Source organism: Medicago sativa, chromosome 7 (genome assembly GCF_051527215.1).
Source record: "Medicago sativa cultivar Bolivia chromosome 7, Bolivia_mono, whole genome shotgun sequence".
Taxonomy (NCBI): Eukaryota; Viridiplantae; Streptophyta; class Magnoliopsida; order Fabales; family Fabaceae; genus Medicago; species Medicago sativa.
In genome coordinates this window covers 42,613,814-42,635,734 of record NC_140755.1, presented here as the reverse complement: position 1 = coordinate 42,635,734, position 21,921 = coordinate 42,613,814, and positions in this window count along the sequence as shown.

The window sequence follows — 21,921 nt, the reverse complement described above, 5'->3', positions numbered from 1 at the left end:
CCTCCTTTGGAGACGAACTTAATTTAAACTTTATTTTCGGGAAGAAACTTGTTAATTAGGTCCATAATTATCATACAATGAATATTGCATAAATAGAATGAACTATAGTGGGAATTTGGCAAGAATCCAAGCCAAAAAGGTAGGATAAAATTTTGGTCACCAAAGGTTCCTCCTTTGGAGACGAACTTAAGTTAAACTTTATTATGGGGAAGTAACTTGTTAATTAGGTCCATAATCATCATACAATGAGTATTACATAAATAGAATGAACTATATTATGCATTTGGAAAGAATTCAAGTCAAAAAGAAAGGATAAAATTTTGGTCACCAATAGTTCCTACTTTTGAGACGAACTTACGTTAAACTTAATTATGGGGAAGTATCTTGTTAATTAGGTCCATAATCATCATACAATGTGTATTACATAAATAGAATGAACTATAGTAGGAATTTGGCAAGAATCCAAGTCTAAAAGAAAGGATAAAATTTTGGTCACCAAAGGTTCCTCCTTTGGAGACGAACTTAATTTAAACTTTATTTTCGGGAAGTAACTTGTTAATTAGGTCCATAATCATCATACAATGTGTATTACATAAATAGAATGAACTATAGTAGGAATTTGGCAAGAATCCATGTCAAAAAGAAAGGATAAAATTTTGGTCACCAAAGGTTCCTCCTTTGGAGACGAACTTAATTTAAACTTTATTTTCGTTAAGTAACTTGTTAATTAGGTCCATAATCATCATACAATGTGTATTACATAAATAGAATGAACTATAGTAGAAATTTGGCAAGAATCCAAGTCTAAAAGAAAGGATAAAATTTTGGTCACCAAAGGTTCCTCCTTTGGAGACGAACTTAAGTTAAACTTTATTATGGGGAAGTAACTTGTTAATTAGGTCCATCATCATCATACAATGAGTATTACATAAATAGAATGAACTATATTATGCATTTGGAAAGAATTCAAGTCAAAAAGAAAGGATAAAATTTTGGTCACCAATGGTTCCTACTTTTGAGACGAACTTACGTTAAACTTTATTATGGGGAAGTAACTTGTTAATTAGGTCCATAATCAACATACAATGAGTATTACATAAATAGAATGAACTATAGTAGGAATTTGGCAAGAATCCAAGTCAAAAAGAAAGGATAAAATTTTGGTCACCAAAGGTTCCTCCTTTGGAGACGAACTTAATTTAAACTTTATTTTCGGGAAGAAACTTGTTAATTAGGTCCATAATTATCATACAATGAATATTGCATAAATAGAATGAACTATAGTGGGAATTTGGCAAGAATCCAAGCCAAAAAGGTAGGATAAAATTTTGGTCACCAAAGGTTCCTCCTTTGGAGACGAACTTAAGTTAAACTTTATTATGGGGAAGTAACTTGTTAATTAGGTCCATAATCATCATACAATGAGTATTACATAAATAGAATGAACTATATTATGCATTTGGAAAGAATTCAAGTCAAAAAGAAAGGATAAAATTTTGGTCACCAATAGTTCCTACTTTTGAGACGAACTTACGTTAAACTTAATTATGGGGAAGTATCTTGTTAATTAGGTCCATAATCATCATACAATGTGTATTACATAAATAGAATGAACTATAGTAGGAATTTGGCAAGAATCCAAGTCTAAAAGAAAGGATAAAATTTTGGTCACCAAACGTTCCTCCTTTGGAGACGAACTTAATTTAAACTTTATTTTCGGGAAGTAACTTGTTAATTAGGTCCATAATCATCATACAATGTGTATTACATAAATAGAATGAACTATAGTAGAAATTTGGCAAGAATCCAAGTCTAAAAGAAAGGATAAAATTTTGGTCACCAAAGGTTCCTCCTTTGGAGACGAACTTAAGTTAAACTTTATTATGGGGAAGTAACTTGTTAATTAGGTCCATAATCATCATACAATGAGTATTACATAAATAGAATGAACTATAGTAGGAATTTGGCAAGAATCCAAGTCAAAAAGAAAGGATAAAATTTTGGTCACCAAAGGTTCCTCCTTTGGAGACGAACTTAATTTAAACTTTATTTTCGGGAAGAAACTTGTTAATTAGGTCCATAATTATCATACAATGAGTATTACATAAATAGAATGAACTATAGTGGGAATTTGGCAAGAATCCAAGCCAAAAAGGTAGGATAAAATTTTGGTCACCAAAGGTTCCTCCTTTGGAGACGAACTTAAGTTAAACTTTATTATGGGGAAGTAACTTGTTAATTAGGTCCATAATCATCATACAATGAGTATTACATAAATAGAATGAACTATATTATGCATTTGGAAAGAATTCAAGTCAAAAAGAAAGGATAAAATTTTGGTCACCAATGGTTCCTACTTTTGAGACGAACTTACGTTAAACTTAATTATGGGGAAGTAACTTGTTAATTAGGTCCATAATAATCATACAATGTGTATTACATAAATAGAATGAACTATAGTAGAAATTTGGCAAGAATCCAAGTCTAAAAGAATGGATAAAATTTTGGTCACCAAAGGTTCCTCCTTTGGAGACGAACTTAAGTTAAACTTTATTATGGGGAAGTAACTTGTTAATTAGGTCCATCATCATCATACAATGAGTATTACATAAATAGAATGAACTATATTATGCATTTGGAAAGAATTCAAGTCAAAAAGAAAGGATAAAATTTTGGTCACCAATGGTTCCTACTTTTGAGACGAACTTACGTTAAACTTTATTATGGGGAAGTAACTTGTTAATTAGGTCCATAATCAACATACAATGAGTATTACATAAATAGAATGAACTATAGTAGGAATTTGGCAAGAATCCAAGTCAAAAAGAAAGGATAAAATTTTGGTCACCAAAGGTTCCTCCTTTGGAGACGAACTTAATTTAAACTTTATTTTCGGGAAGAAACTTGTTAATTAGGTCCATAATTATCATACAATGAATATTGCATAAATAGAATGAACTATAGTGGGAATTTGGCAAGAATCCAAGCCAAAAAGGTAGGATAAAATTTTGGTCACCAAAGGTTCCTCCTTTGGAGACGAACTTAAGTTAAACTTTATTATGGGGAAGTAACTTGTTAATTAGGTCCATAATCATCATACAATGAGTATTACATAAATAGAATGAACTATATTATGCATTTGGAAAGAATTCAAGTCAAAAAGAAAGGATAAAATTTTGGTCACCAATAGTTCCTACTTTTGAGACGAACTTACGTTAAACTTAATTATGGGGAAGTATCTTGTTAATTAGGTCCATAATCATCATACAATGTGTATTACATAAATAGAATGAACTATAGTAGGAATTTGGCAAGAATCCAAGTCTAAAAGAAAGGATAAAATTTTGGTCACCAAAGGTTCCTCCTTTGGAGACGAACTTAATTTAAACTTTATTTTCGGGAAGTAACTTGTTAATTAGGTCCATAATCATCATACAATGTGTATTACATAAATAGAATGAACTATAGTAGGAATTTGGCAAGAATCCATGTCAAAAAGAAAGGATAAAATTTTGGTCACCAAAGGTTCCTCCTTTGGAGACGAACTTAATTTAAACTTTATTTTCGTTAAGTAACTTGTTAATTAGGTCCATAATCATCATACAATGTGTATTACATAAATAGAATGAACTATAGTAGAAATTTGGCAAGAATCCAAGTCTAAAAGAAAGGATAAAATTTTGGTCACCAAAGGTTCCTCCTTTGGAGACAAACTTAAGTTAAACTTTATTATGGGGAAGTAACTTGTTAATTAGGTCCATCATCATCATACAATGAGTATTACATAAATAGAATGAACTATATTATGCATTTGGAAAGAATTCAAGTCAAAAAGAAAGGATAAAATTTTGGTCACCAATGGTTCCTACTTTTGAGACGAACTTACGTTAAACTTTATTATGGGGAAGTAACTTGTTAATTAGGTCCATAATCAACATACAATGAGTATTACATAAATAGAATGAACTATAGTAGGAATTTGGCAAGAATCCAAGTCAAAAAGAAAGGATAAAATTTTGGTCACCAAAGGTTCCTCCTTTGGAGACGAACTTAATTTAAACTTTATTTTCGGGAAGAAACTTGTTAATTAGGTCCATAATTATCATACAATGAATATTGCATAAATAGAATGAACTATAGTGGGAATTTGGCAAGAATCCAAGCCAAAAAGGTAGGATAAAATTTTGGTCACCAAAGGTTCCTCCTTTGGAGACGAACTTAAGTTAAACTTTATTATGGGGAAGTAACTTGTTAATTAGGTCCATAATCATCATACAATGAGTATTACATAAATAGAATGAACTATATTATGCATTTGGAAAGAATTCAAGTCAAAAAGAAAGGATAAAATTTTGGTCACCAATAGTTCCTACTTTTGAGACGAACTTACGTTAAACTTAATTATGGGGAAGTATCTTGTTAATTAGGTCCATAATCATCATACAATGTGTATTACATAAATAGAATGAACTATAGTAGGAATTTGGCAAGAATCCAAGTCTAAAAGAAAGGATAAAATTTTGGTCACCAAACGTTCCTCCTTTGGAGACGAACTTAATTTAAACTTTATTTTCGGGAAGTAACTTGTTAATTAGGTCCATAATCATCATACAATGTGTATTACATAAATAGAATGAACTATAGTAGAAATTTGGCAAGAATCCAAGTCTAAAAGAAAGGATAAAATTTTGGTCACCAAAGGTTCCTCCTTTGGAGACGAACTTAAGTTAAACTTTATTATGGGGAAGTAACTTGTTAATTAGGTCCATAATCATCATACAATGAGTATTACATAAATAGAATGAACTATAGTAGGAATTTGGCAAGAATCCAAGTCAAAAAGAAAGGATAAAATTTTGGTCACCAAAGGTTCCTCCTTTGGAGACGAACTTAATTTAAACTTTATTTTCGGGAAGAAACTTGTTAATTAGGTCCATAATTATCATACAATGAGTATTACATAAATAGAATGAACTATAGTGGGAATTTGGCAAGAATCCAAGCCAAAAAGGTAGGATAAAATTTTGGTCACCAAAGGTTCCTCCTTTGGAGACGAACTTAAGTTAAACTTTATTATGGGGAAGTAACTTGTTAATTAGGTCCATAATCATCATACAATGAGTATTACATAAATAGAATGAACTATATTATGCATTTGGAAAGAATTCAAGTCAAAAAGAAAGGATAAAATTTTGGTCACCAATGGTTCCTACTTTTGAGACGAACTTACGTTAAACTTAATTATGGGGAAGTAACTTGTTAATTAGGTCCATAATCATCATACAATGTCTATTACATAAATAGAATGAACTATAGTAGGAATTTGGCAAGAATCCAAGTCTAAAAGAAAGGATAAAATTTTGGTCACCAAACGTTCCTCCATTGGAGACGAACTTAATTTAAACTTTATTTTCGGGAAGTAACTTGTTAATTAGGTCCATAATAATCATACAATGTGTATTACATAAATAGAATGAACTATAGTAGAAATTTGGCAAGAATCCAAGTCTAAAAGAATGGATAAAATTTTGGTCACCAAAGGTTCCTCCTTTGGAGACGAACTTAAGTTAAACTTTATTATGGGGAAGTAACTTGTTAATTAGGTCCATCATCATCATACAATGAGTATTACATAAATAGAATGAACTATATTATGCATTTGGAAAGAATTCAAGTCAAAAAGAAAGGATAAAATTTTGGTCACCAATGGTTCCTACTTTTGAGACGAACTTACGTTAAACTTTATTATGGGGAAGTAACTTGTTAATTAGGTCCATAATCAACATACAATGAGTATTACATAAATAGAATGAACTATAGTAGGAATTTGGCAAGAATCCAAGTCAAAAAGAAAGGATAAAATTTTGGTCACCAAAGGTTCCTCCTTTGGAGACGAACTTAATTTAAACTTTATTTTCGGGAAGAAACTTGTTAATTAGGTCCATAATTATCATACAATGAATATTGCATAAATAGAATGAACTATAGTGGGAATTTGGCAAGAATCCAAGCCAAAAAGGTAGGATAAAATTTTGGTCACCAAAGGTTCCTCCTTTGGAGACGAACTTAAGTTAAACTTTATTATGGGGAAGTAACTTGTTAATTAGGTCCATAATCATCATACAATGAGTATTACATAAATAGAATGAACTATATTATGCATTTGGAAAGAATTCAAGTCAAAAAGAAAGGATAAAATTTTGGTCACCAATAGTTCCTACTTTTGAGACGAACTTACGTTAAACTTAATTATGGGGAAGTATCTTGTTAATTAGGTCCATAATCATCATACAATGTGTATTACATAAATAGAATGAACTATAGTAGGAATTTGGCAAGAATCCAAGTCTAAAAGAAAGGATAAAATTTTGGTCACCAAAGGTTCCTCCTTTGGAGACGAACTTAATTTAAACTTTATTTTCGGGAAGAAACTTGTTAATTAGGTCCATAATTATCATACAATGAGTATTACATAAATAGAATGAACTATAGTGGGAATTTGGCAAGAATCCAAGCCAAAAAGGTAGGATAAAATTTTGGTCACCAAAGGTTCCTCCTTTGGAGACGAACTTAAGTTAAACTTTATTATGGGGAAGTAACTTGTTAATTAGGTCCATAATCATCATACAATGAGTATTACATAAATAGAATGAACTATAGTAGGAATTTGGCAAGAATCCAAGCCAAAAAGCTAGGATAAAATTTTGGTCACCAAAGGTTCCTCCTTTGGAGACGAACTTAAGTTAAACTTTATGATGGGGAAGTAACTTGTTAATTAGGTCCATAATCATCATACAATGAGTATTACATAAATAGAATGAACTATAGTAGGAATTTGGCAAGAATCCATGTCAAAAAGAAAGGATAAAATTTTGGTCACCAAAGGTTCCTCCTTTGGAGACGAACTTAATTTAAACTTTATTTTCGGGAAGAAACTTGTTAATTAGGTCCATAATTATCATACAATGAGTATTACATAAATAGAATGAACTATAGTGGGAATTTGGCAAGAATCCAAGCCAAAAAGGTAGGATAAAATTTTGGTCACCAAAGGTTCCTCCTTTGGAGACGAACTTAAGTTAAACTTTATTATGGGGAAGTAACTTGTTAATTAGGTCCATAATCATCATACAATGAGTATTACATAAATAGAATGAACTATATTATGCATTTGGAAAGAATTCAAGTCAAAAAGAAAGGATAAAATTTTGGTCACCAATGGTTCCTACTTTTGAGACGAACTTACGTTAAACTTAATTATGGGGAAGTAACTTGTTAATTAGGTCCATAATCATCATACAATGTCTATTACATAAATAGAATGAACTATAGTAGGAATTTGGCAAGAATCCAAGTCTAAAAGAAAGGATAAAATTTTGGTCACCAAACGTTCCTCCATTGGAGACGAACTTAATTTAAACTTTATTTTCGGGAAGTAACTTGTTAATTAGGTCCATAATAATCATACAATGTGTATTACATAAATAGAATGAACTATAGTAGAAATTTGGCAAGAATCCAAGTCTAAAAGAATGGATAAAATTTTGGTCACCAAAGGTTCCTCCTTTGGAGACGAACTTAAGTTAAACTTTATTATGGGGAAGTAACTTGTTAATTAGGTCCATCATCATCATACAATGAGTATTACATAAATAGAATGAACTATATTATGCATTTGGAAAGAATTCAAGTCAAAAAGAAAGGATAAAATTTTGGTCACCAATGGTTCCTACTTTTGAGACGAACTTACGTTAAACTTTATTATGGGGAAGTAACTTGTTAATTAGGTCCATAATCAACATACAATGAGTATTACATAAATAGAATGAACTATAGTAGGAATTTGGCAAGAATCCAAGTCAAAAAGAAAGGATAAAATTTTGGTCACCAAAGGTTCCTCCTTTGGAGACGAACTTAATTTAAACTTTATTTTCGGGAAGAAACTTGTTAATTAGGTCCATAATTATCATACAATGAATATTGCATAAATAGAATGAACTATAGTGGGAATTTGGCAAGAATCCAAGCCAAAAAGGTAGGATAAAATTTTGGTCACCAAAGGTTCCTCCTTTGGAGACGAACTTAAGTTAAACTTTATTATGGGGAAGTAACTTGTTAATTAGGTCCATAATCATCATACAATGAGTATTACATAAATAGAATGAACTATATTATGCATTTGGAAAGAATTCAAGTCAAAAAGAAAGGATAAAATTTTGGTCACCAATAGTTCCTACTTTTGAGACGAACTTACGTTAAACTTAATTATGGGGAAGTATCTTGTTAATTAGGTCCATAATCATCATACAATGTGTATTACATAAATAGAATGAACTATAGTAGGAATTTGGCAAGAATCCAAGTCTAAAAGAAAGGATAAAATTTTGGTCACCAAAGGTTCCTCCTTTGGAGACGAACTTAATTTAAACTTTATTTTCGGGAAGAAACTTGTTAATTAGGTCCATAATTATCATACAATGAGTATTACATAAATAGAATGAACTATAGTGGGAATTTGGCAAGAATCCAAGCCAAAAAGGTAGGATAAAATTTTGGTCACCAAAGGTTCCTCCTTTGGAGACGAACTTAAGTTAAACTTTATTATGGGGAAGTAACTTGTTAATTAGGTCCATAATCATCATACAATGAGTATTACATAAATAGAATGAACTATAGTAGGAATTTGGCAAGAATCCAAGCCAAAAAGCTAGGATAAAATTTTGGTCACCAAAGGTTCCTCCTTTGGAGACGAACTTAAGTTAAACTTTATGATGGGGAAGTAACTTGTTAATTAGGTCCATAATCATCATACAATGAGTATTACATAAATAGAATGAACTATAGTAGGAATTTGGCAAGAATCCATGTCAAAAAGAAAGGATAAAATTTTGGTCACCAAAGGTTCCTCCTTTGGAGACGAACTTAATTTAAACTTTATTTTCGGGAAGTAACTTGTTAATTAGGTCCATAATCATCATACAATGTGTATTACATAAATAGAATGAACTATAGTAGAAATTTGGCAAGAATCCAAGTCTAAAAGAAAGGATAAAATTTTGGTCACCAAAGGTTCCTCCTTTGGAGACGAACTTAAGTTAAACTTTATTATGGGGAAGTAACTTGTTAATTAGGTCCATAATCATCATACAATGAGTATTACATAAATAGAATGAACTATATTATGCATTTGGAAAGAATTCAAGTCAAAAAGAAAGGATAAAATTTTGGTCACCAATGGTTCCTACTTTTGAGACGAACTTACGTTAAACTTAATTATGGGGAAGTAACTTGTTAATTAGGTCCATAATCATCATACAATGTGTATTACATAAATAGAATGAACTATAGTAGGAATTTGGCAAGAATCTAAGTCTAAAAGAAAGGATAAAATTTTGGTCACCAAAGGTTCCTCCTTTGGAGACGAACTTAATTTAAACTTTATTTTCGGGAAGTAACTTGTTAATTAGGTCCATAATCATCATACAATGTGTATTACATAAATAGAATGAACTATAGTAGAAATTTGGCAAGAATCCAAGTCTAAAAGAAAGGATAAAATTTTGGTCACCAAAGGTTCCTCCTTTGGAGACGAACTTAATTTAAACTTTATTTTCGGGAAGTAACTTGTTAATTAGGTCCATAATCATCATACAATGTGTATTACATAAATAGAATGAACTATAGTAGGAATTTGGCAAGAATCCATGTCAAAAAGAAAGGATAAAATTTTGGTCACCAAAGGTTCCTCCTTTGGAGACGAACTTAATTTAAACTTTATTTTCGTTAAGTAACTTGTTAATTAGGTCCATAATCATCATACAATGTGTATTACATAAATAGAATGAACTATAGTAGAAATTTGGCAAGAATCCAAGTCTAAAAGAAAGGATAAAATTTTGGTCACCAAAGGTTCCTCCTTTGGAGACGAACTTAAGTTAAACTTTATTATGGGGAAGTAACTTGTTAATTAGGTCCATCATCATCATACAATGAGTATTACATAAATAGAATGAACTATATTATGCATTTGGAAAGAATTCAAGTCAAAAAGAAAGGATAAAATTTTGGTCACCAATGGTTCCTACTTTTGAGACGAACTTACGTTAAACTTTATTATGGGGAAGTAACTTGTTAATTAGGTCCATAATCAACATACAATGAGTATTACATAAATAGAATGAACTATAGTAGGAATTTGGCAAGAATCCAAGTCAAAAAGAAAGGATAAAATTTTGGTCACCAAAGGTTCCTCCTTTGGAGACGAACTTAATTTAAACTTTATTTTCGGGAAGAAACTTGTTAATTAGGTCCATAATTATCATACAATGAATATTGCATAAATAGAATGAACTATAGTGGGAATTTGGCAAGAATCCAAGCCAAAAAGGTAGGATAAAATTTTGGTCACCAAAGGTTCCTCCTTTGGAGACGAACTTAAGTTAAACTTTATTATGGGGAAGTAACTTGTTAATTAGGTCCATAATCATCATACAATGAGTATTACATAAATAGAATGAACTATATTATGCATTTGGAAAGAATTCAAGTCAAAAAGAAAGGATAAAATTTTGGTCACCAATAGTTCCTACTTTTGAGACGAACTTACGTTAAACTTAATTATGGGGAAGTATCTTGTTAATTAGGTCCATAATCATCATACAATGTGTATTACATAAATAGAATGAACTATAGTAGGAATTTGGCAAGAATCCAAGTCTAAAAGAAAGGATAAAATTTTGGTCACCAAACGTTCCTCCTTTGGAGACGAACTTAATTTAAACTTTATTTTCGGGAAGTAACTTGTTAATTAGGTCCATAATCATCATACAATGTGTATTACATAAATAGAATGAACTATAGTAGAAATTTGGCAAGAATCCAAGTCTAAAAGAAAGGATAAAATTTTGGTCACCAAAGGTTCCTCCTTTGGAGACGAACTTAAGTTAAACTTTATTATGGGGAAGTAACTTGTTAATTAGGTCCATCATCATCATACAATGAGTATTACATAAATAGAATGAACTATATTATGCATTTGGAAAGAATTCAAGTCAAAAAGAAAGGATAAAATTTTGGTCACCAATGGTTCCTACTTTTGAGACGAACTTACGTTAAACTTTATTATGGGGAAGTAACTTGTTAATTAGGTCCATAATCAACATACAATGAGTATTACATAAATAGAATGAACTATAGTAGGAATTTGGCAAGAATCCAAGTCAAAAAGAAAGGATAAAATTTTGGTCACCAAAGGTTCCTCCTTTGGAGACGAACTTAATTTAAACTTTATTTTCGGGAAGAAACTTGTTAATTAGGTCCATAATTATCATACAATGAATATTGCATAAATAGAATGAACTATAGTGGGAATTTGGCAAGAATCCAAGCCAAAAAGGTAGGATAAAATTTTGGTCACCAAAGGTTCCTCCTTTGGAGACGAACTTAAGTTAAACTTTATTATGGGGAAGTAACTTGTTAATTAGGTCCATAATCATCATACAATGAGTATTACATAAATAGAATGAACTATATTATGCATTTGGAAAGAATTCAAGTCAAAAAGAAAGGATAAAATTTTGGTCACCAATAGTTCCTACTTTTGAGACGAACTTACGTTAAACTTAATTATGGGGAAGTATCTTGTTAATTAGGTCCATAATCATCATACAATGTGTATTACATAAATAGAATGAACTATAGTAGGAATTTGGCAAGAATCCAAGTCTAAAAGAAAGGATAAAATTTTGGTCACCAAACGTTCCTCCTTTGGAGACGAACTTAATTTAAACTTTATTTTCGGGAAGTAACTTGTTAATTAGGTCCATAATCATCATACAATGTGTATTACATAAATAGAATGAACTATAGTAGAAATTTGGCAAGAATCCAAGTCTAAAAGAAAGGATAAAATTTTGGTCACCAAAGGTTCCTCCTTTGGAGACGAACTTAAGTTAAACTTTATTATGGGGAAGTAACTTGTTAATTAGGTCCATAATCATCATACAATGAGTATTACATAAATAGAATGAACTATAGTAGGAATTTGGCAAGAATCCAAGTCAAAAAGAAAGGATAAAATTTTGGTCACCAAAGGTTCCTCCTTTGGAGACGAACTTAATTTAAACTTTATTTTCGGGAAGAAACTTGTTAATTAGGTCCATAATTATCATACAATGAGTATTACATAAATAGAATGAACTATAGTGGGAATTTGGCAAGAATCCAAGCCAAAAAGGTAGGATAAAATTTTGGTCACCAAAGGTTCCTCCTTTGGAGACGAACTTAAGTTAAACTTTATTATGGGGAAGTAACTTGTTAATTAGGTCCATCATCATCATACAATGAGTATTACATAAATAGAATGAACTATATTATGCATTTGGAAAGAATTCAAGTCAAAAAGAAAGGATAAAATTTTGGTCACCAATGGTTCCTACTTTTGAGACGAACTTACGTTAAACTTTATTATGGGGAAGTAACTTGTTAATTAGGTCCATTATCAACATACAATGAGTATTACATAAATAGAATGAACTATAGTAGGAATTTGGCAAGAATCCAAGTCAAAAAGAAAGGATAAAATTTTGGTCACCAAAGGTTCCTCCTTTGGAGACGAACTTAATTTAAACTTTATTTTCGGGAAGAAACTTGTTAATTAGGTCCATAATTATCATACAATGAATATTGCATAAATAGAATGAACTATAGTGGGAATTTGGCAAGAATCCAAGCCAAAAAGGTAGGATAAAATTTTGGTCACCAAAGGTTCCTCCTTTGGAGACGAACTTAAGTTAAACTTTATTATGGGGAAGTAACTTGTTAATTAGGTCCATAATCATCATACAATGAGTATTACATAAATAGAATGAACTATATTATGCATTTGGAAAGAATTCAAGTCAAAAAGAAAGGATAAAATTTTGGTCACCAATAGTTCCTACTTTTGAGACGAACTTACGTTAAACTTAATTATGGGGAAGTATCTTGTTAATTAGGTCCATAATCATCATACAATGTGTATTACATAAATAGAATGAACTATAGTAGGAATTTGGCAAGAATCCAAGTCTAAAAGAAAGGATAAAATTTTGGTCACCAAACGTTCCTCCTTTGGAGACGAACTTAATTTAAACTTTATTTTCGGGAAGTAACTTGTTAATTAGGTCCATAATCATCATACAATGTGTATTACATAAATAGAATGAACTATAGTAGAAATTTGGCAAGAATCCAAGTCTAAAAGAAAGGATAAAATTTTGGTCACCAAAGGTTCCTCCTTTGGAGACGAACTTAAGTTAAACTTTATTATGGGGAAGTAACTTGTTAATTAGGTCCATAATCATCATACAATGAGTATTACATAAATAGAATGAACTATAGTAGGAATTTGGCAAGAATCCAAGTCAAAAAGAAAGGATAAAATTTTGGTCACCAAAGGTTCCTCCTTTGGAGACGAACTTAATTTAAACTTTATTTTCGGGAAGAAACTTGTTAATTAGGTCCATAATTATCATACAATGAGTATTACATAAATAGAATGAACTATAGTGGGAATTTGGCAAGAATCCAAGCCAAAAAGGTAGGATAAAATTTTGGTCACCAAAGGTTCCTCCTTTGGAGACGAACTTAAGTTAAACTTTATTATGGGGAAGTAACTTGTTAATTAGGTCCATAATCATCATACAATGAGTATTACATAAATAGAATGAACTATATTATGCATTTGGAAAGAATTCAAGTCAAAAAGAAAGGATAAAATTTTGGTCACCAATGGTTCCTACTTTTGAGACGAACTTACGTTAAACTTAATTATGGGGAAGTAACTTGTTAATTAGGTCCATAATCATCATACAATGTCTATTACATAAATAGAATGAACTATAGTAGGAATTTGGCAAGAATCCAAGTCTAAAAGAAAGGATAAAATTTTGGTCACCAAACGTTCCTCCATTGGAGACGAACTTAATTTAAACTTTATTTTCGGGAAGTAACTTGTTAATTAGGTCCATAATAATCATACAATGTGTATTACATAAATAGAATGAACTATAGTAGAAATTTGGCAAGAATCCAAGTCTAAAAGAATGGATAAAATTTTGGTCACCAAAGGTTCCTCCTTTGGAGACGAACTTAAGTTAAACTTTATTATGGGGAAGTAACTTGTTAATTAGGTCCATCATCATCATACAATGAGTATTACATAAATAGAATGAACTATATTATGCATTTGGAAAGAATTCAAGTCAAAAAGAAAGGATAAAATTTTGGTCACCAATGGTTCCTACTTTTGAGACGAACTTACGTTAAACTTTATTATGGGGAAGTAACTTGTTAATTAGGTCCATAATCAACATACAATGAGTATTACATAAATAGAATGAACTATAGTAGGAATTTGGCAAGAATCCAAGTCAAAAAGAAAGGATAAAATTTTGGTCACCAAAGGTTCCTCCTTTGGAGACGAACTTAATTTAAACTTTATTTTCGGGAAGAAACTTGTTAATTAGGTCCATAATTATCATACAATGAATATTGCATAAATAGAATGAACTATAGTGGGAATTTGGCAAGAATCCAAGCCAAAAAGGTAGGATAAAATTTTGGTCACCAAAGGTTCCTCCTTTGGAGACGAACTTAAGTTAAACTTTATTATGGGGAAGTAACTTGTTAATTAGGTCCATAATCATCATACAATGAGTATTACATAAATAGAATGAACTATATTATGCATTTGGAAAGAATTCAAGTCAAAAAGAAAGGATAAAATTTTGGTCACCAATAGTTTCTACTTTTGAGACGAACTTACGTTAAACTTAATTATGGGGAAGTATCTTGTTAATTAGGTCCATAATCATCATACAATGTGTATTACATAAATAGAATGAACTATAGTAGGAATTTGGCAAGAATCCAAGTCTAAAAGAAAGGATAAAATTTTGGTCACCAAAGGTTCCTCCTTTGGAGACGAACTTAATTTAAACTTTATTTTCGGGAAGAAACTTGTTAATTAGGTCCATAATTATCATACAATGAGTATTACATAAATAGAATGAACTATAGTGGGAATTTGGCAAGAATCCAAGCCAAAAAGGTAGGATAAAATTTTGGTCACCAAAGGTTCCTCCTTTGGAGACGAACTTAAGTTAAACTTTATTATGGGGAAGTAACTTGTTAATTAGGTCCATAATCATCATACAATGAGTATTACATAAATAGAATGAACTATAGTAGGAATTTGGCAAGAATCCAAGCCAAAAAGCTAGGATAAAATTTTGGTCACCAAAGGTTCCTCCTTTGGAGACGAACTTAAGTTAAACTTTATGATGGGGAAGTAACTTGTTAATTAGGTCCATAATCATCATACAATGAGTATTACATAAATAGAATGAACTATAGTAGGAATTTGGCAAGAATCCATGTCAAAAAGAAAGGATAAAATTTTGGTCACCAAAGGTTCCTCCTTTGGAGACGAACTTAATTTAAACTTTATTTTCGGGAAGTAACTTGTTAATTAGGTCCATAATCATCATACAATGTGTATTACATAAATAGAATGAACTATAGTAGAAATTTGGCAAGAATCCAAGTCTAAAAGAAAGGATAAAATTTTGGTCACCAAAGGTTCCTCCTTTGGAGACGAACTTAAGTTAAACTTTATTATGGGGAAGTAACTTGTTAATTAGGTCCATAATCATCATACAATGAGTATTACATAAATAGAATGAACTATATTATGCATTTGGAAAGAATTCAAGTCAAAAAGAAAGGATAAAATTTTGGTCACCAATGGTTCCTACTTTTGAGACGAACTTACGTTAAACTTAATTATGGGGAAGTAACTTGTTAATTAGGTCCATAATCATCATACAATGTGTATTACATAAATAGAATGAACTATAGTAGGAATTTGGCAAGAATCCAAGTCTAAAAGAAAGGATAAAATTTTGGTCACCAAAGGTTCCTCCTTTGGAGACGAACTTAATTTAAACTTTATTTTCGGGAAGTAACTTGTTAATTAGGTCCATAATCATCATACAATGTGTATTACATAAATAGAATGAACTATAGTAGAAATTTGGCAAGAATCCAAGTCTAAAAGAAAGGATAAAATTTTGGTCACCAAAGGTTCCTCCTTTGGAGACGAACTTAATTTAAACTTTATTTTCGGGAAGTAACTTGTTAATTAGGTCCATAATCATCATACAATGTGTATTACATAAATAGAATGAACTATAGTAGGAATTTGGCAAGAATCCATGTCAAAAAGAAAGGATAAAATTTTGGTCACCAAAGGTTCCTCCTTTGGAGACGAACTTAATTTAAACTTTATTTTCGTTAAGTAACTTGTTAATTAGGTCCATAATCATCATACAATGTGTATTACATAAATAGAATGAACTATAGTAGAAATTTGGCAAGAATCCAAGTCTAAAAGAAAGGATAAAATTTTGGTCACCAAAGGTTCCTCCTTTGGAGACGAACTTAAGTTAAACTTTATTATGGGGAAGTAACTTGTTAATTAGGTCCATCATCATCATACAATGAGTATTACATAAATAGAATGAACTATATTATGCATTTGGAAAGAATTCAAGTCAAAAAGAAAGGATAAAATTTTGGTCACCAATAGTTCCTACTTTTGAGACGAACTTACGTTAAACTTAATTATGGGGAAGTATCTTGTTAATTAGGTCCATAATCATCATACAATGTGTATTACATAAATAGAATGAACTATAGTAGGAATTTGGCAAGAATCCAAGTCTAAAAGAAAGGATAAAATTTTGGTCACCAAAGGTTCCTCCTTTGGAGACGAACTTAATTTAAACTTTATTTTCGGGAAGAAACTTGTTAATTAGGTCCATAATTATCATACAATGAGTATTACATAAATAGAATGAACTATAGTGGGAATTTGGCAAGAATCCAAGCCAAAAAGGTAGGATAAAATTTTGGTCACCAAAGGTTCCTCCTTTGGAGACGAACTTAAGTTAAACTTTATTATGGGGAAGTAACTTGTTAATTAGGTCCATAATCATCATACAATGAGTATTACATAAATAGAATGAACTATAGTAGGAATTTGGCAAGAATCCAAGCCAAAAAGCTAGGATAAAATTTTGGTCACCAAAGGTTCCTCCTTTGGAGACGAACTTAAGTTAAACTTTATGATGGGGAAGTAACTTGTTAATTAGGTCCATAATCATCATACAATGAGTATTACATAAATAGAATGAACTATAGTAGGAATTTGGCAAGAATCCATGTCAAAAAGAAAGGATAAAATTTTGGTCACCAAAGGTTCCTCCTTTGGAGACGAACTTAATTTAAACTTTATTTTCGGGAAGTAACTTGTTAATTAGGTCCATAATCATCATACAATGTGTATTACATAAATAGAATGAACTATAGTAGAAATTTGGCAAGAATCCAAGTCTAAAAGAAAGGATAAAATTTTGGTCACCAAAGGTTCCTCCTTTGGAGACGAACTTAAGTTAAACTTTATTATGGGGAAGTAACTTGTTGATTAGGTCCATAATCATCATACAATGAGTATTACATAAATAGAATGAACTATATTATGCATTTGGAAAGAATTCAAGTCAAAAAGAAAGGATAAAATTTTGGTCACCAATGGTTCCTACTTTTGAGACGAACTTACGTTAAACTTAATTATGGGGAAGTAACTTGTTAATTAGGTCCATAATCATCATACAATGTGTATTACATAAATAGAATGAACTATAGTAGGAATTTGGCAAGAATCCAAGTCTAAAAGAAAGGATAAAATTTTGGTCACCAAAGGTTCCTCCTTTGGAGACGAACTTAATTTAAACTTTATTTTCGGGAAGTAACTTGTTAATTAGGTCCATAATCATCATACAATGTGTATTACATAAATAGAATGAACTATAGTAGAAATTTGGCAAGAATCCAAGTCTAAAAGAAAGGATAAAATTTTGGTCACCAAAGGTTCCTCCTTTGGAGACGAACTTAATTTAAACTTTATTTTCGGGAAGTAACTTGTTAATTAGGTCCATAATCATCATACAATGTGTATTACATAAATAGAATGAACTATAGTAGGAATTTGGCAAGAATCCATGTCAAAAAGAAAGGATAAAATTTTGGTCACCAAAGGTTCCTCCTTTGGAGACGAACTTAATTTAAACTTTATTTTCGTTAAGTAACTTGTTAATTAGGTCCATAATCATCATACAATGTGTATTACATAAATAGAATGAACTATAGTAGAAATTTGGCAAGAATCCAAGTCTAAAAGAAAGGATAAAATTTTGGTCACCAAAGGTTCCTCCTTTGGAGACGAACTTAAGTTAAACTTTATTATGGGGAAGTAACTTGTTAATTAGGTCCATCATCATCATACAATGAGTATTACATAAATAGAATGAACTATATTATGCATTTGGAAAGAATTCAAGTCAAAAAGAAAGGATAAAATTTTGGTCACCAATGGTTCCTACTTTTGAGACGAACTTACGTTAAACTTTATTATGGGGAAGTAACTTGTTAATTAGGTCCATAATCAACATACAATGAGTATTACATAAATAGAATGAACTATAGTAGGAATTTGGCAAGAATCCAAGTCAAAAAGAAAGGATAAAATTTTGGTCACCAAAGGTTCCTCCTTTGGAGACGAACTTAATTTAAACTTTATTTTCGGGAAGAAACTTGTTAATTAGGTCCATAATTATCATACAATGAATATTGCATAAATAGAATGAACTATAGTGGGAATTTGGCAAGAATCCAAGCCAAAAAGGTAGGATAAAATTTTGGTCACCAAAGGTTCCTCCTTTGGAGACGAACTTAAGTTAAACTTTATTATGGGGAAGTAACTTGTTAATTAGGTCCATAATCATCATACAATGAGTATTACATAAATAGAATGAACTATATTATGCATTTGGAAAGAATTCAAGTCAAAAAGAAAGGATAAAATTTTGGTCACCAATAGTTCCTACTTTTGAGACGAACTTACGTTAAACTTAATTATGGGGAAGTATCTTGTTAATTAGGTCCATAATCATCATACAATGTGTATTACATAAATAGAATGAACTATAGTAGGAATTTGGCAAGAATCCAAGTCTAAAAGAAAGGATAAAATTTTGGTCACCAAACGTTCCTCCTTTGGAGACGAACTTAATTTAAACTTTATTTTCGGGAAGTAACTTGTTAATTAGGTCCATAATCATCATACAATGTGTATTACATAAATAGAATGAACTATAGTAGAAATTTGGCAAGAATCCAAGTCTAAAAGAAAGGATAAAATTTTGGTCACCAAAGGTTCCTCCTTTGGAGACGAACTTAAGTTAAACTTTATTATGGGGAAGTAACTTGTTAATTAGGTCCATAATCATCATACAATGAGTATTACATAAATAGAATGAACTATAGTAGGAATTTGGCAAGAATCCAAGTCAAAAAGAAAGGATAAAATTTTGGTCACCAAAGGTTCCTCCTTTGGAGACGAACTTAATTTAAACTTTATTTTCGGGAAGAAACTTGTTAATTAGGTCCATAATTATCATACAATGAGTATTACATAAATAGAATGAACTATAGTGGGAATTTGGCAAGAATCCAAGCCAAAAAGGTAGGATAAAATTTTGGTCACCAAAGGTTCCTCCTTTGGAGACGAACTTAAGTTAAACTTTATTATGGGGAAGTAACTTGTTAATTAGGTCCATAATCATCATACAATGAGTATTACATAAATAGAATGAACTATATTATGCATTTGGAAAGAATTCAAGTCAAAAAGAAAGGATAAAATTTTGGTCACCAATGGTTCCTACTTTTGAGACGAACTTACGTTAAACTTAATTATGGGGAAGTAACTTGTTAATTAGGTCCATAATCATCATACAATGTCTATTACATAAATAGAATGAACTATAGTAGGAATTTGGCAAGAATCCAAGTCTAAAAGAAAGGATAAAATTTTGGTCACCAAAGGTTCCTCCTTTGGAGACGAACTTAATTTAAACTTTATTTTCGGGAAGAAACTTGTTAATTAGGTCCATAATTATCATACAATGAGTATTACATAAATAGAATGAACTATAGTGGGAATTTGGCAAGAATCCAAGCCAAAAAGGTAGGATAAAATTTTGGTCACCAAAGGTTCCTCCTTTGGAGACGAACTTAAGTTAAACTTTATTATGGGGAAGTAACTTGTTAATTAGGTCCATAATCATCATACAATGAGTATTACATAAATAGAATGAACTATAGTAGGAATTTGGCAAGAATCCAAGCCAAAAAGCTAGGATAAAATTTTGGTCACCAAAGGTTCCTCCTTTGGAGACGAACTTAAGTTAAACTTTATGATGGGGAAGTAACTTGTTAATTAGGTCCATAATCATCATACAATGAGTATTACATAAATAGAATGAACTATAGTAGGAATTTGGCAAGAATCCATGTCAAAAAGAAAGGATAAAATTTTGGTCACCAAAGGTTCCTCCTTTGGAGACGAACTTAATTTAAACTTTATTTTCGGGAAGTAACTTGTTAATTAGGTCCATAATCATCATACAATGTGTATTACATAAATAGAATGAACTATAGTAGAAATTTGGCAAGAATCCAAGTCTAAAAGAAAGGATAAAATTTTGGTCACCAAAGGTTCCTCCTTTGGAGACGAACTTAAGTTAAACTTTATTATGGGGAAGTAACTTGTTAATTAGGTCCATAATCATCATACAATGAGTATTACATAAATAGAATGAACTATATTATGCATTTGGAAAGAATTCAAGTCAAAAAGAAAGGATAAAATTTTGGTCACCAATGGTTCCTACTTTTGAGACGAACTTACGTTAAACTTAATTATGGGGAAGTAACTTGTTAATTAGGTCCATAATCATCATACAATGTGTATTACATAAATAGAATGAACTATAGTAGGAATTTGGCAAGAATCCAAGTCTAAAAGAAAGGATAAAATTTTGGTCACCAAAGGTTCCTCCTTTGGAGACGAACTTAATTTAAACTTTATTTTCGGGAAGTAACTTGTTAATTAGGTCCATAATCATCATACAATGTGTATTACATAAATAGAATGAACTATAGTAGAAATTTGGCAAGAATCCAAGTCTAAAAGAAAGGATAAAATTTTGGTCACCAAAGGTTCCTCCTTTGGAGACGAACTTAAGTTAAACTTTATTATGGGGAAGTAACTTGTTAATTAGGTCCATAATCATCATACAATGAGTATTACATAAATAGAATGAACTATATTATGCATTTGGAAAGAATTCAAGTCAAAAAGAAAGGATAAAATTTTGGTCACCAATGGTTCCTACTTTTGAGACGAACTTACGTTAAACTTAATTATGGGGAAGTAACTTGTTAATTAGGTCCATAATCATCATACAATGTGTATTACATAAATAGAATGAACTATAGTAGGAATTTGGCAAGAATCCAAGTCTAAAAGAAAGGATAAAATTTTGGTCACCAAAGGTTCCTCCTTTGGAGACGAACTTAATTTAAACTTTATTTTCGGGAAGTAACTTGTTAATTAGGTCCATAATCATCATACAATGTGTATTACATAAATAGAATGAACTATAGTAGAAATTTGGCAAGAATCCAAGTCTAAAAGAAAGGATAAAATTTTGGTCACCAAAGGTTCCTCCTTTGGAGACGAACTTAATTTAAACTTTATTTTCGGGAAGTAACTTGTTAATTAGGTCCATAATCATCATACAATGTGTATTACATAAATAGAATGAACTATAGTAGGAATTTGGCAAGAATCCATGTCAAAAAGAAAGGATAAAATTTTGGTCACCAAAGGTTCCTCCTTTGGAGACGAACTTAATTTAAACTTTATTTTCGTTAAGTAACTTGTTAATTAGGTCCATAATCATCATACAATGT